Source organism: Lontra canadensis, unplaced genomic scaffold, assembly GCF_010015895.1.
Source record: "Lontra canadensis isolate GAN:19392208 unplaced genomic scaffold, GSC_riverotter_1.0 scaffold501, whole genome shotgun sequence".
Classification (NCBI taxonomy): domain Eukaryota; kingdom Metazoa; phylum Chordata; class Mammalia; order Carnivora; family Mustelidae; genus Lontra; species Lontra canadensis.
Genome location: NW_022631492.1, coordinates 1 through 16,213, shown reverse-complemented (window position 1 = coordinate 16,213; position 16,213 = coordinate 1). Strand labels below are relative to the sequence as shown.

The window sequence follows — 16,213 nt, the reverse complement described above, 5'->3', positions numbered from 1 at the left end:
AGTGTTGGGAGGAAATGTGATGCTGGATCCCGAAACTCTGGCCTGGTCCCCATAGGTAGTGATGCAGCTCTGAGATTGAAAATCCAGGAGCTGCCCATAGCCTGGAAACTTCCACGAGGGTAGGAAGAGAGAAGGTGGCTACTTCTCTAGAGACAGAGCAGGAAATGGTAAATGAGGAGCAAGAGGAGAGGTGAACAACAGGTCTCAGACTTGCAGTGACTTCTTTCAATAACATGGTAGATTGAGTCATAGGGAATCACAGGCTCCTCTTACTCATTCCAGTAAAGGATTGTTTTCTACCAAGGCTTTGCAGAGATTGTGTCCCAAAAAAGGACTCCCACAAGTCCCTCTAGTGGGGTTTTCCTCACCACATGCATTGTAGTCCAGAGGATGGTAGGGAAATAATATCCAAACACATACAGTGAATCATTCCACCTCCAAAGGACCCACCTGGGGCCTTCTGGTGTTGATGACTTGGAAGAAAATAACCCAGTAGGCATGGACAGACAGACAGATGGACAAAGAGTGAAAACAATGAGAGGGAATGGAAAAGGAAGGCAGATAAAGAGTAATCCCTCTTGTGCTGAGATGGCAACCAATCAATGAGGGAGTGACAACTACAAAGTGTTGGTTAAAGGGGTCAAATGATTCCATTAGTGCCAATTACTAACTGCCAATTAGTAAATGGCAGTAAACCCATGCCAGGTGGGATTCTGTAATCTTGGGGACCCACACAAAGACTAGAAAGCTTCCAAAGATTTGTCATGTCCATTACATGTTTCCATGGAACAATGATGAAAAAAATTATAGTGGCCAATTTCTGCTCTCTTATGGGATGAGGGCTGCCACAGGGATGAAAATAGCCTATGTCAATACATTAGACATTGTGAGGAATCTCCAACAGCTGCTGGTTGGTTAACAAGTCGACTCCCAGATAGAAAGGGATGCATGAACCTCAGAATGAGAGAGTTCCCAAATGTGATGACACGCTAAGCAGGGACCAGAGTTCAGTGGGGGAAAGACAGGAGATGTGAGGCAGGAAGAGGTTGGTAATGAGGCTACAGGAGCACCGATCCTGAATCGGGGGCTGTCTGCATGATTAGAGGGCCAGCTAACCCCATGGCCAAGACACTGCAAGGCCCTGAGTCAGACCAGCATAGACCTCAGGCACAGAGGTTTCAGACAGAGTCATAAGGTCAGATCCCAGGAATTTCACTATTGAAGCCAGACCTTGGAAACCAAGGCTGATTTTCTCACGAGAAAGCTCCATGAAGGAAGCCAGGGGCTCCTGGCTTCCTCCTCAGTCACCTGTTCTGATCTCACAAGTGAGTAATCCAGTCAGAGAGCATGGAGGAAATGTATTTGCATAAATACTGGCAATCACTGCCCCATAGGCCCAGAGGGAATAAGAGAAGCCTGGTTGAGCCTGGCCTGCTCTGGGGTCTCTGGAGGCAGGGCTCTGGTCATCTCCACCATGGCCTGGACATTTTTCATGCCCCCCATCATCACTCTCTGCACAGGTGCACCCCCAGGCCCTGCACACAAACTCAGCCTTCATGGGACCTGAGCTGGGCCTGCCCCAAAATCTGAGCTCAGCACCAACACTGACTCAGTATTGGGTCCCTGGGAATGAGCCCCGGGACCTCACATCAACCCCTCCTCTCCTGTCTTTTCAGGTTCCGTGGCCTCCAGTAGGCTGACTCAGCCATCCTCTGTGTCAGTGACTCAGGGACAGATGGCTACAATCACCTGCTCTGGAGATGTAGTGGGAAAAACATGCATTGGTACCAGCAGAATCCAAGACAAGCTCCTGTGCTTGTGATTAATAAAAATAATGAGCAACTGTCAGGGATCTCTGACCAGTTCTCAGCCTCTAAATTAGGAAACACGGCCACCCTGACCATCAGTGGGACTTGAGATGAGGTTGAGGCTGACTACTATTGTCAGTCCTACGACAGCAGTGGTAATGCTCACAGTGACACAGGCAGATGGGGAAGTGAGACAAAATCCACTCCCTCATCTGTGTTGCACTCTCCTCCAGCCTAAAAAGGACCATGGAAAAGCACTGAGCAGGTCTGGCCCAGGCACCCAGGTCTGAGGTCTCCAGAGCTCCTCCCCCACTCTACTCTCAGGAAGTCCTGCACCCACTGGGTCAGGAGACCATTTACCTGACTGCACCAGGCTACACTCCTCTCTGGGCCTGTGTGTGAATGTGGGACAGAGGGCTTCAGTAGAGGAAAGACAGAGGGAGCCTTTTGTCCAGTGCTCATGATCTCTGCATTTTCCTTGTGCTATGGGCCTCTCGTCACACAACGCACAAGGTTTAGAGTCCAAATTTCCCAGAGAAGCTGGGATCCTAAAACCCTGAAGCCATCAGTGGGAGCCACCTGAGTGGAGAGGATGGGTACAGTAGACAGAGGGGTCATCCACATCCCCTCCTCTGGCTCACACACCCACCCACTACTGCCTGGAACCCCTGACAGCTCACAGGGGGGCTCCTCACTGGGAAGTGCTTTTGCTTCAGAAATCTGCCTCCCCAGGTTATGACCCTTCTCAGAGAGATTCAGGTAAATGATCACCTCAGGCCAACACCCCGAGGCCCTGCCTCAGATTCAGATGTCCTGGATGGTCCCAGCTTGAGATCTCCCCACAGGAAGGGGATATCTGCACCTGATATCTCACTGCAGGCCCCTTCTCCTTCTACCTGAGCTGAGCTCCCCAACTCCTTCCAGATTTCCTGCACATGCACTTCTCCTCCTCAGAGACTGCTTCCAGGAAACAATTGTGGAGGGCAAACATCCCTGACAGGGTTCTCAGGGACCTGAGGAGACCACTGTGTACTCACAGAGCTGGGCTTTCTCACCTAAATCCCCAACGTACTTGTCTAATCTCCAGACAGATCAGTTTGTTCCTTATATTTTTATACACTGAAAAAATATCCAGACATACTAGATGTTCTGAGTTCTAACAGGTAGTTGGAGAGTCACATCCTTCTTGATGGTAGATGGGGATAATGGGGCAGTTGCCACTGCCTACAAAGTGGCCACAAGAAACAAAACCACCATGGGAGTGAGACACAGAATGGGTCCTTCCTCACTTCTACCCTCCAAATCTGGGCAAGAAACTCTCTTTACACCCATCCAAATACACGGAGAAACAATTCTGTGAAATACAGCTCAGCCTGTCAACAGTGACACTTAAGACAGCACAGATGATCCCTCATCCACAGAAAATCCACCCACATTCCCACACACCACAGTCTCCCAATAAAGAGACTCTCCACCTAACATGATAAAATATTGGGTGAACATTTACGAACATGCTCACCCTTTTCCCACAAGAGGATAAAAGTATATCATTGTCCGCTAGTGATCTTTATGTTTGTCCTAGCGATTTGATAATCTATAACTTCAATAATGAGATGTAAAGCTAACTATCATTAGCATCTGTGATGTTAGATGATAAAGGGATGAAACAGGGGGGTAGAACAGAAACATATGATTAAAATGTAATCAAACCTATCCATGTCAACATAAGGAAGAAACCTCTATTACTTTTATCCTATTCATTTCTACTACTACCCTGTGGTCAATATGGAGTCTAGAATTACCTTCTTCATTGCCCACTCCATATCCCCCTTCTCTCGGCAAATACCAGATCTACTCATGATGCCCCCCATGACCAAACTTTCACTCTGGAAGATGGGTCCATTATCAGACCTGCTGAATTGGATTGTGCTGAATTGATGACTCTCATCACAGTCCCAGGTATCCTAGGGGATCTCCTGAGTCCATATGCTCCTGTTTACCCCAGTTGTGTTGTAGACACACAACTGCACTATGACAGCCATTATGAAACACCCCAGACAGTGCCCACTATGTTGACTCCCTGTCAGGAGGAGTCAGAGGTACCCAGGACACATTCTCCACAACCAGATCAGGGCAGTCATACTCCCTTCCTCCCACTTGCCTCTGTTTTCCTGGGAAAGTAGCCCCTCTGGGAAATCACTTTACCTGCTGTGAATTAAGGAAGCTTATACTGTTGTGAGAAACACTTGTTTTCAAATTAAATGACACAAAATATTGATGAGTTTAATTGATTAGGCAAACACAGTGGGGTCTCAGTGAATTAATCTTGGTGTTGAAGTCTCCTGTCTGCCTCCATGGGTATACAAGGGGAAGTTTTCACATGCACTGTAAGCTGTATCATGTGCAATTATATCCAAGTCTGAATTAGGTGATTCCCAATTCAAACCACAGACAGGGGAGTTCAAAATCCTCCCACGCCAAACTCCGGGAGATGTGAGTTGTAATAAAACTTAAATCCAAAGTGACTAGCCCATGAAAAAACAACCACCTGATAAAAAAACACCCACCTTACAACATGGCCCTTTGCTATGGATCCCACTGAATAAGATCAAGATTGGATGGACAAGAAAGCTGACCATTGTCCCCAGACATGTCACATTATCCACCTGATTATTACTACCATTTCTTTTTGAGGACACAATATGGTAGACACTGATGAAAAATTCTACCTCATTGTCTCTCATCTGTCTCCTGTAGAATTTGCCTCTGTCTCTAGCACAGGTCCTCTTCTTGCCTCCCCATCCCACCCCAACTGCACTAAATTCAGTCACTGCAAACCATCCTTAACTGGGTCTGTCCCTGCACAGTTGGGGAACTCTCCCTTGCAACAGAATCCTCCATCACCTCAATGACAGAGTGATGAACACATGTTCTAATGAGAAAAGTTCCACAGTCTAATGACATGGGAAGCATGGGATCACAGTGCCTCTGGGAGATGCAGAGGGGACACTGTGCAAGAAGATGAGAAAGGTAATGAGGCCAGAGGACCACCCTCCCTGTATCAATTGTTGTCTGTAACACTCAGAGGGCCCTGTCCAGCCCCACGGCCAGGCTACTGAAACACCACAGAGGGAGCCAAGGACAGGTGGCCAGCAGGTTGGGCCCAGGGAATTTCATGTGGTCTAATGCTCGCTCTCTCTCTCTCTGACAAATAAATTAATAAATAAAATTATTAACAACCAAAAAAGAACCCCACAGTATATGAAATGACACTAAAATGTAAGGAAACTTTCAGAACAATTCCCACCAATTCTGCTCCACAATATGGGACATGAAACATTCTCAGGGAGCAGATATAAACTCCAGGAAGATGAATCGAGCTGGAAAAATAATGAAGATGGAATATTTTCTGTTATGTATTTTACACACAAAAGAAAAGAAGAAATATTCACAGAGCATGTTGCATGAGAATAACTAACAGAAATATCCTCACATGTCCCTTCTCACTCAAGCCTTTAAGATTTTCAAACACACAGTGACAAGAGTTCCCCTATGGAGCCCAGAGGTGAGCACCTCTCCACATGAACCAGATCCGTGAAGCCCACACAGAAGCAGAGATTCTCTCCAGCAGTCTGAAAAGGAGCATTCTCATGGGGACCAGGAAGGGCATGAGAGAGGTTTGGGGCAGCCAGGCAAAGCAACAGACCAACTAGGTAGAAATCTGAGGTCCTGACTATGGCCTGGAACCTTACAAGATGCCCCCTCCTCACTCTTTCCCCCTCCTCACAGCCCCAGGTCCTGCCCCCAAGCACTGTCACAAGCTCAGCCCCCACAGGACTCTGCCCATGACCCTGGCCCTGAGCTCAGCCCAGGGAATGCTGCAGGGTTGGGCCCCTCCAGAAAGAGTCCCACAGGCTCCTGAAGCTGCACAACCGATGGTCCCGTACACTAATCAGCTGTCCCTAGTAGTGTGTCCATGAGACCCCATTACTCCCAACTACTCAGGGAGAGAAGAGAAAGCAATAATACAGAGCAGAGCCAGCAGGCCCCAGCCCAGGCCGCAGCACATCCAAATGGCCTCCACCATCCCCACAGATTCTCCAGCCCTAACCTGGGACATGATCCCACTGACTCTTCCCATGCACACACTGAGGGGGCTCCTTTAGAGACCAGCCAGTTTGGGCATGGCAGTGAGTCCTAGGATGCAAACCCTGCAGCCAGGCCTGGCCTCAGCCTCCTGCCTGCACTGGTCAAGCTTCGCCCCACAGAGACCAAGGTCTGAATCCAGCACACCTGAACTCCACTCTTGGACTCCCTCCCACTTCTCTTTTCCTGGGAAGCTAGTCTCTCTAGGCATTAGCTTCAGCAGCTGTGAATGCGGAAGCTTACACTCAAGTAAGAAACACTGTTTATGTTTTGTTTTGTTTTGTTTTGTTTTGTTTTGTTTACATCCGATGATACATAACATTGTAAGACTCTTACTAATTAGAGAGACTCCACGTGATCTCAGCCAGCTGACCGTGGAGATGGAGTCTCCTGTCTTCCTCTGTGGGATCCAAGGAAAAGTTTACATCTGCCCTGTGAACTGCATCATCAGCAAATGGATCCAAGTCAGAATTAGGAGACTCCCAGTTCCACAAAACCACGGATGAGGCTACTTTACAGGTCCTCCCACACCGAGCTCCAGGAGATGAGGCCTGGAACAACAATAAGAGCAGTAAATACAGGATCACTAAAGAGTAAGATAAAGATCTGTCTGCTCAACTGAATTTAGCACCAAAAGCATCACCCAGGGATTGTAAAACCCAACTACACAGACAGAGATGCAGGAAGCATCGGTCCTGATTCCTACATACACAGGAACCTGGTGGTCGTGGGACATCACACAGGATTGTCTGGACACTGACCCTTTCCAAATGCACTACACTGCACCCTGCACTCTCCTTTCTGACAGAAGACAACAAGCTGTCCAGTGCATTTCAACCCTGGGACAAGTACAGGGATAACACCTGTCCTACCTCCTACACCATGTTTCTGACCTTTTGTGCAGGTCTGGGCAGGGCAGTGGGGGCAGTTGCCTGTGGGAGCCTGGAAACTCTGGTCTGCACCCCTTCTCAGGTGACAGGTGCTGTGGAGTGACGTGCAGGAGGGAAGCTCCCGGTCTGAGTCCTCCTCCACCAGCAGGGGGCAGCAGAGCTGCATCAGGAGCAGCAGGACAGAGGCTGGGCCTACCCATGGAGAGACTCAAGGGGACACCAGGCCTGGGGGTCAGCAGAGGTCAAGGTTTCAGGCCTCAGAGGCAGTCAGGATGATCCAACCTATCTCCTCAGACTGAAGGGTCCTTATTCTGAGGGTCAGATACACATTGTTACCCAGGACACTGACAGGAGTCCTAACACAGAGAGGGCCTCAACTGGAAATTACATTTCCCTTTCTGCAAGGGTGTCCCAGATGACAGCTGCAGGACTACTATTGTTAACTAGCACAGTTGGCTGCATGTCATACAGGAACCTCTTAAACCAACCACAGATTTTGCTCTGGATCAGCTATTCATAGGACTGTCCCCACTGGGTCTTAATTGTGCCAGACAGAGCAGAGACAATGCAGCATGGGTTGGGGTCACGGCTATCAGGCCTTTTTCCTCATGCATCTCACCTGTGCCTTCAGGACCTGGGGAAGCCTGATCTCAAACTTACCTCTTCTGTTGGAGGATGGAGAGCTGCTGCAAATGCCCAATTCCATGGCATGGTTGGTCTGTAAACACTCAGTTCGTGCAAGCAGCTTGATCACATAGGAACTTAGTGGCTAATAAGGAACATACAGTCTCTATTAAAGTTCAGTAGAAAGCCAAATTGTGTACCTGTTGGAGCTTTCTAATAATGCAGATATAAAAAATAATTGGTAAGCTGCCCATCTATTTCAGTTCTAGGAACACTGTCATTGACTGAAATCAGTGTGCTCTGTCAAATGAGTCTGATTACTAACTTGCTCCTGCCATTCATTATGGTAACCAGGCCCACCTTTTCACTGGTGATGAGATGGAACTGTGTGTCTCCTAAACATGCCAAGATCCCTAAAACTAAACCTTTGGCACCCAATCCAGAGTTCAGAATCTCTAGAAAACATATGTGTATATATCATACATATGTGCATATATGTACACAAATACATCTCCAACATATACACACAGACACAATCAGTATATATGTGCACACACACTCACAAGTATATTCATATATATGTATGTGTATAAATATATGATAGAAAGGAGTGTGTGACAGGAATGTCACGTGACAGGATGTCACATTGAAACACACACACACACACACAGGTGAACCACAGAGAAGACACTATCATTGTCAGCTACAAACAGGCTCCAGATTCCCATTCAGTCTGTAGGGAGGTTCACCCAGGGCTCCTCTTGGCTCACCTTCCCCGGAAACACACAACATGAGAATTCTAACACATCATTCCTGCCACTGAGTTTTTAACTTATAGCAAAATATCACCTTGGGACTCAACTATCTTTGAGTCACAGATACCTAAGGTCCTCACTGTCCCTGTGTCCTCACACAAAGCAGACACTTCCTCACAGGGACGGAATTTAAACACACTTCAGTTCTTGTCCATTTTTCCCCTCCTGACAGCAGCCCCACAGTCCCCTCTGCAGACAAGCCTCCTCCAGCCTCTCCCCACACACGACCTGCCTGTCATTTTGTCTGATGGTTCTTCATTCTCTGCACATCACCCAACACTGTTAAGGTTCTCCTATCCTTTCAATAATTGATTTTTTTTATTAGTTACTATCTCAATTGGTCAGGAAGTGTTTAATGCTATACATGCCCATATCAATCAGGAGCATGAACATTCAAGCAACTATTTTCCTGCAGACAGATTAAGTCTGAAGACAGATGGTGGTACCACTTCGGTGAGGTCCCAAATCCTCTCACTGTCTCTCCCACTATCACTACTATGGAGACTTTACTTTGCCTTGTTCTTGATAACAGACCTCAGGATGGCTGCTGTAGCTCCAGCAATCACAAATCGGTAGAAAAGAAAGAGAACTCATAAATCTCAACTGTTTCTCTCACTCACAGACAAAACTTCCCAGAAAGATCTCCAGCAGAATGACACATTGATGGGCTAGCTCTGGGCCACAAGGTCAACAATGACCTAGACTGACCTGAGAATAGCAATAGTGGGACTTTTCAATGATTATAGAAGACAGGATGCAGGTAGATGGGGCTGGTGACAGTGTGCTGTCTCACCAAAGCAACTCTGTCCCCAGTGCTGCTCTGCCCAAGGCAGGAACCCAAGAAAGACTTGTGTCTTATTCACACTGATTTCCTAGGATGAAACCTATGGGAAACAAGCTGGGTCTGAATAAGAATTTGTTGGTTGAGTGTCCTACTGTCTCTGTCCTTGGAGCAGGAGCCATCATCACACTACTTGGTGCTCTAGCAGCCAGATCAGTGAGACATCCCAGTCCTGTGTCTCCTGGTGCTCAGCCCCAAAACCACAGCCATGACCACCACCACCCCAGAGACATGAGCCCTGATACCTCAGATGGGTCCTGCCTTCTCTTCACATGAGCCTCTTTCTATTTTCATGGGTAATCTGACTCCTCTTACCTGGTCTTGATGCTGGCAGGAGCCTCACAGAGACAAGCAAATCTTCCCCTGGAGCCAACAGTGCATGGATCAAGGAGAATCAGGATGTGAGCACTGGGTCATGACTCTCTACCTGGACAAAAGATTTCCCTGCACTTCCAGCTGCCAGTGTGGAGCGGCCACTAGGAGGAAGCAGAGATCACCTGGCAAAGCCTCAGGGATTCTAACTGGGAGGATTGGTTACCAGGACCTGAGACCAGAAGGTAAAGGTATAGGTTTACTACACTATCACCTTTGCTCAGATGTAAAATTCTGACTCGGGGTCTCTCATCACTATCCGGTAGAATCTGTCTTTGGCTCTAGTACAGGTCCAGGACTTCGTGACTCTCCACCCCACCCCCATTCCTGCCACACTAGTCACTGTGAATCCTTGCTCAAGCACTGGGTCTGTCCCTGGCAGGGAGGTCACCCTGGAGATACTGTGGCACAGCATCTATGACCTTCCCCAGGAGCTCTCCCTTGGCACGGAATCCTACAGCACGTCAATGTCTCCCTAAAACTGTGTAGAACATATAATGACTATGTACGTTGGAACTCCTGACAGAGTTGAAATAATACATAGGAAAATCACAGTGAATATGCTGAGAGGTGAGACACAGAAGGATGTTATCAGGTGCTTACATTCTACGTAATTTGGTAGCATCACAGAATGTAGACTATTGCAAGTTATTGATCATCAGACAAAAGGAACTTAAGCAGAAATGGGAGATAAGATGGAATCATTAAAACATATTCTATTAATCAAAAATATATACATGGAGGGGCGCCTGGGTGGCTCAGTGGGTTAAAGCCTCTGCCTTCGGCTTGGGTCATGATCTCAGGGTCCTGGGATCGAGCCCCGCTTGGGCTCTCTGCTCAGTCGGGAGCCTGCTTCCCCACCGCCCTGCCTACTTGTGGTCTCTGTCTGTCAAATATATATATATAAATAAAGTCCCTCTGTGACTGACTCTTCTGTGCTGGGCACATCCAGAGACACCCAATGACTCACACTCTGCCTTTCCTTCCCCACCTCCACCCCAACTCAGACCTGGGGCTGCAACACCTTTGTTCCAGAGCATCTCAGGGGGCAGGAGACAGAGCATGTGGGGACCATGGTCCCTAGAAGGAACATATGCAGCCTCCTTGTGAGACTGTCTCCAGAGTGACGTGATTCTCTTGGCTGCAGGGACCATGGCTCAGGCACTGGTGCTCACAACATATGGGAACGTGCGATCATGTGGATCCTCACAGGATCACAGATCTTGACGTTGTTTCTCATGGATTCAGGCCATTTTCATGTGTTCCCATGAAACATTGATGAAAAAATTAAAAGGGAACAAATGGCTGACAATGCCAGTTGCTGGTCTGCTGTGGGATGGGGGCTGTCATAGAGACAACAGCATCATGTGTAATTAGACTACAAATCCTGATAAATCTCCAAAAGCAGGTGGTTATTGGGCAAAGTAAACTTGCACTTACAAGATGATGAACAAACCTCAGAAAAAGAGAGCTTCCTATTCTGTTGACAAGCCAAGGGTGGTACCACAGTGTCTTTGGGGGACTCAGAGGGAACCTCAAGGAGGGGGCGGGGAAGGTAGTGAGGTCACAGAACCACCTTTCCCTGAATCATGTGTTGTCTGACTCTCTCAGAGAGCCCAGACCTACCACATGGCCAGGATTCTGGAAGGCCATGAACCAGCACCAAAAGTCCTCAGACAGAATGTGTAGGGACAGGGGTTGTGTTCAAACCCCAGAATTGTGACTGTGATACTAAACTTGGAGACCAAGGCTCATTTTCTGACCTGAGAGTTGTTTAGAGGAAGCTGAGGGTTCCTCTCTTCCTCTTCAGTCACCTGGTCTGAGCCCACAAGTGCTTTGAATGCATGTGCAGTCCCAGAGAGGAGGAAATTTGCATAACTACTAACAATCACAGACCCAAGGTCTTGGAAAGAAATAAGAGAGGATAGAGTGAGCCTGGCCCAGCTGTGATTCTCAGAAGACAGAGCACTGAGCACATGCACCATGGCTTGGACTCCTCTCTCACTTCTCGTCCTCACTCTCTGCACAGGTGCTATTCCCAGTCCTGCCCATACTCTCAGCTGCACAGGACCTGAATTGAGCCTGGGCCAGACCCCGAGCTCAGGCACAGCACAGCCTCAGTATTGGGACCCTGGGATGAGCCCCTGGACCTCATTGCAACCTCTCCTCTTCTGTCTTTTCAGGCTCTGTGACCTCCAGTGAGCTGACTCAGCCTCCCTCAGTGTCAGTTGCCCTGGGTCAGACAGCTACAATCACCTGCACTGGAGGGGAAGCAGAGTATTTTTATGTAAACTGGTACCAGCAGAAGCCAGGCCAAGCACCTCTGATGGTCATTTACGAAGATAGTGATCGGCCTTCAGGGATCCCAGAGCGATTCTCTGGCTCCAAGTCAGGGAACATGGCCACCCTGACCATCAGCAGTGCACAGGCTGAGGACGAGGCTGACTATTACTGTCAGTCCTTTGACACCAGTGGTAATGCTCACGGTGACACAAGCACATGGGGAAGTGAGACACAAACCCCTTCCCCATCTGTGTCACACTCTCCTCCAGCCCCAGGAGACCAGTGCACAGAGCAGTGAGCAGGTCTGGCCCAGGTCCCAGGTATGAGGTCCCTAGTTTGCCCACTCCCGCCCAGTCCTCCAGGCACACTGCACAGGGCAGATCAGCATGGAATTTGTAATCAATTATTAGAACTATTAGAACTACTAGAATTATTAGTTTCCCTAGGACAGTGTGGGGAGGAACGACTACACATCTGAGAAGCAGAAATGGAAGACATTTTTTAAAGAACCTTTCTTTTAAAAACTTTCCTAAATGAGTATGTATGAAATTTAAAAATACAGGAGATAGACTGACAGCAGGTATGATGCTGCAAAAGAAGAGATCAGGGAATTTGATGAAAAAGCGATGTAAAGTATTCAAAATGAAACACACAGTGAAATGCCTGGTTTAAATTAATGAAGGCTAAATGCCTGGAGGATACCTTATGCCACCCGGACAGTGTGCAAGTGTCAGGGCTTCAGGGAGGGAAGGTATGAAATTGAGGATGAATCAAAAAAATAGGAGAAGAAACAATCTACAGAAAGGCTTCAAATTTAGAGAAACCCAGGAACCAATATACCCAAGAAGCTCAATGAAGCTCAGGCACAGGGAACATGAGAGACAGCACAGGACACATCGTATGAAATTATAACAAAACAACAATGCAGAAACCCTCACAACCAGAGAGGAGAGTCTTGTTTCCCACAGAGAACCAGCATCATGGAGGAAGTACATTTCTCATCATGAACTATGTAAACTGTAAAACTGTAGAAAAAAGCTACGCCTGCAAATTCCAATAGGATATATCTGTCATCTTTGGTCTTTACTGACAAAAATGTCATTGCAAAGTGAAGACGAAATCAACCTTTCTTAGACAACAGACTTCTCAGAACTGATCACCCATAGACCCTCAGCATGAGCAACAGTGACGGACGCCCCTCCGAGAGAAGGAAGGATGACAGAGGGGAAAGTGAATCTGCACAAACTATATAAGCTTGGGAAATCATAGCTGCACGGATAAACCTAAAAAAAGTTTTAGTGGTTAATGCCTAGAAATACAGTCATGTGCTTAAAGCAAAAACCATAGCAACGTGTTTGATTTATAGTGGAAGAACAAGTAAAACATGACAATGAAAGCAGAAATGATGAGGGAGATGAGACCATGTTATGACGTCCTTATCCTGCAAGTGAGTGATGTCAGGTCACTGGGAGGAACTCTGATGAGGCAGGAGGTGAGGACTGACTGCAAATCACAAGAAAAAAACCATTAAAACGGCATCATTTTAACAACAAAGAGCTATAACTACTAAGGTGCATGACTTAGGAATATGCGGAGGATATAGATCTAATAGGACATGAATGTCATGTGCGTGTATGTGTGTATTTCTCTGTGATGCACAGAGAGACAGAGATGGTAGGAGAGAGTCACTCAGCTTGAGAACCGGCTCAGGCAGTCCTGGGGTGGCAGGTCTGGAAGCTGCAGGAAGGACAGAAGCCTGTGGATGGAAGTCAGGAAAAGGTTGCAGACTTTCATCCAAATTTCGTCTGAAGGATTGAAAAGCTAAGAGGAGACAGAGAAGAAAATTAAAGCACCCCAATCAAACCCCTAGAGATGAAAACAACACCCAGAGAGGAAGACACTAGATTCAGAGGAACAGTGAAGGATACCAACAAATTTCTCATGAGCAGAAATGCACACAGAGGGCAGTGGCTTAACATCTTCAAAATACTAAACAAACAAACAGAAACCCGTATTTCTTTATCCATGGGAAATATCCTTCCATAATGAAGGCTAAAAAAAAGTTTCTTCAGCTCTACCAAACTGACAGAACTGATCATCAGCAGACCCATATCACAGGAAATACTACTGGACTTCCCTCAGGCAGGAGGAAGTGATTTCATAAAGAATCTAAATCTACAAAATGATTGTAAGAGTCAGAAAAGATAAATACAGGGATAAATATGAAGGTTTTCTTTTGGTGATTTAACTCTCTTTGAATAATAAATCACTGTCTGGGCGCCTGGGTGGCTCAATTGTTAAGCATCTGCCTTCAGCTCAGGTCATGATCCCAGGGTCCTGGGATCAAACCTGCATCTTCTCCCTGCTCAGCGGGAAGCCTGTTTCCCCTCTCCCACTCCACCTGCTTGTATTCCATCTGTTGATGTCTCTTTCTCTGTGTCAAATAAATAAAATCTTTTAAAAAAGGAAAAAAGAAAAATAAATCACTATCTACAGCAAGTATAATCACTGCGTATGTTGGAATTGATCATGTAGTTAACAGTGATGGGTATGACATTCCTACTGAGTAAGGAAAGGCTTTAGGTATAGACAGGGAGAGATAGGGACCCTTCCATGGGACACACCACATCACCACACAGCCTTCTGGTCAATATGGAACTTGGTAAAGGGCCATTTGATGGCATCTCCCAGCATGCTCCATCCCTTGGGCCAGCCTTCCTTCCCCTTCCACAGGGGTGGGTGTCCTCCCTATTCACTCAGATCTTGCTGTACTGAAGGATTTGACCTGCGAGACAGTGACGATCTCTTCAATCTGAACATTACTCCCTGTTTGCTGCCTCTTCAACTGGTCACAAGGGAAGGCCAGGCTCCATGAACCCCACTCAGCAAGGGGGGCTTGCAAGTTGAGGTAATGAGTGCAGTTCACGTCTGTTTGCCACATTGTTAAGGCAGGTTTTGCATTAACCGTATGTCCATCGATGTTCTTGGCTGAGGAGTGGTGCACTGGGTCAGCACAGTGCCTATCCTCACTGGAGCCTCACATGGTGCTGGTCGGGTAGGGGCTGCAAGGGCCCCACACACCAGCACCAGCGATCCTACTTTTCCTAATTTTCTTCTTCACAACTTTTTCTATTTGGACTCGCTTTTTTACGAGAATACAATATACAATACATGTAACATATAAATATGTGTTAATCCACTGTGTAAGTTTTCAGTAAGGTTTATGGTCAAGAGTCGACTATTAGTAGTTAAGTTTTAGGGGAGTCAAATGTTATATGCAGATTTTAGACTGCACCTGTGTCAGCACCCCTAACACCTGTTTTGCTCAAAACTCAACTGTAATAGGAATTTTTCACCAGCTGTTCCAAAAAGTAAATTAATGTGGTAGACTTCCCAATTCATTTCATGTAGCCATTGTTACACTGATACCAAAACCACACGTCACTAGAAAACTATAGACCACTGTCTCTTGCAGATACAGGCACGGAAATCCTCGATAAAACACTATCATACTTAATCCAGCAAAATATAGAATGAATTAGACACCATGAACAAAAGGGATTTATTACAACACAAATGGTTTTAACAAACAAAAACAACTAGTGCAATACATCATATCAATGGAATAAAATACAAAACACACATGCTTATCTCAATCGATGCAGAAAGAGCATTTGACAAATCCAACATCGTTTCATTATAAAAAGACTTACCACCCTGCAGATGAGCCACAGTGACTGTGAGCTAAAAAAGGCTGCTGCTTCCATTTCAGTTTGCTCCGATTCACACAGGAACCATTCCTGTGATTCACCAAATCCAGAAAAAAACAGCAAAATGAATTCTGACAACACCTCACACCAGCCCCCCAGTTTTTACCTTGTAAGAAATTATTACCTTGTACTGACAAGTTTTAAATCACAGACACTTTAGGTTCTCACTGTTCCTTCAGCTTCAGACACACAGGAATCTTTCCCACAGAGACTGACTCTGCTGTCCCCAAACACACATCCTCATGCCTGTTCCTTCTTCTCACCCTGACAGCAGCTCCAGTGTCACCTCCCCAGAGCGACCTCCTCCATCCTCTCCCCTCACAGTCTCCTTTTACCTCACATCCCAACTTAATTGTCTGCATATTGCCTACTACTGAATGGCATTTCCCTATTGTTATTTGATCAGTTAACTGTTTTGTGGTCATTATTTCCCTACAGGTCACAAAACTTTAACAGAAAACATACAAATGATAATCAAAGGCTGAAACAGACAAATTCCCTCCCAACAAAGTCTGGAGGCAGAAGCCTACTTTCCAAGATACTCTCAATTCCTGGTCGCAAATCGACTCACTTTTGGTCTCAACATCTCAGCTATGCAGCTTTATTTTTCATTCCTGCTGACAACAGAGCTCACATGACTGCTGCAGCTCCATCTGTCACACCA

General features: G+C 46.7%; 1 pseudogene; it reads left to right on the top strand.

Annotated features, from left to right (window-relative positions):
- Window positions 1-10,648: 10,648 nt before the first annotated feature.
- On the top strand, window positions 10,649-12,077 carry LOC116863066 (annotated as a pseudogene).
- Window positions 12,078-16,213: the final 4,136 nt, after the last annotated feature.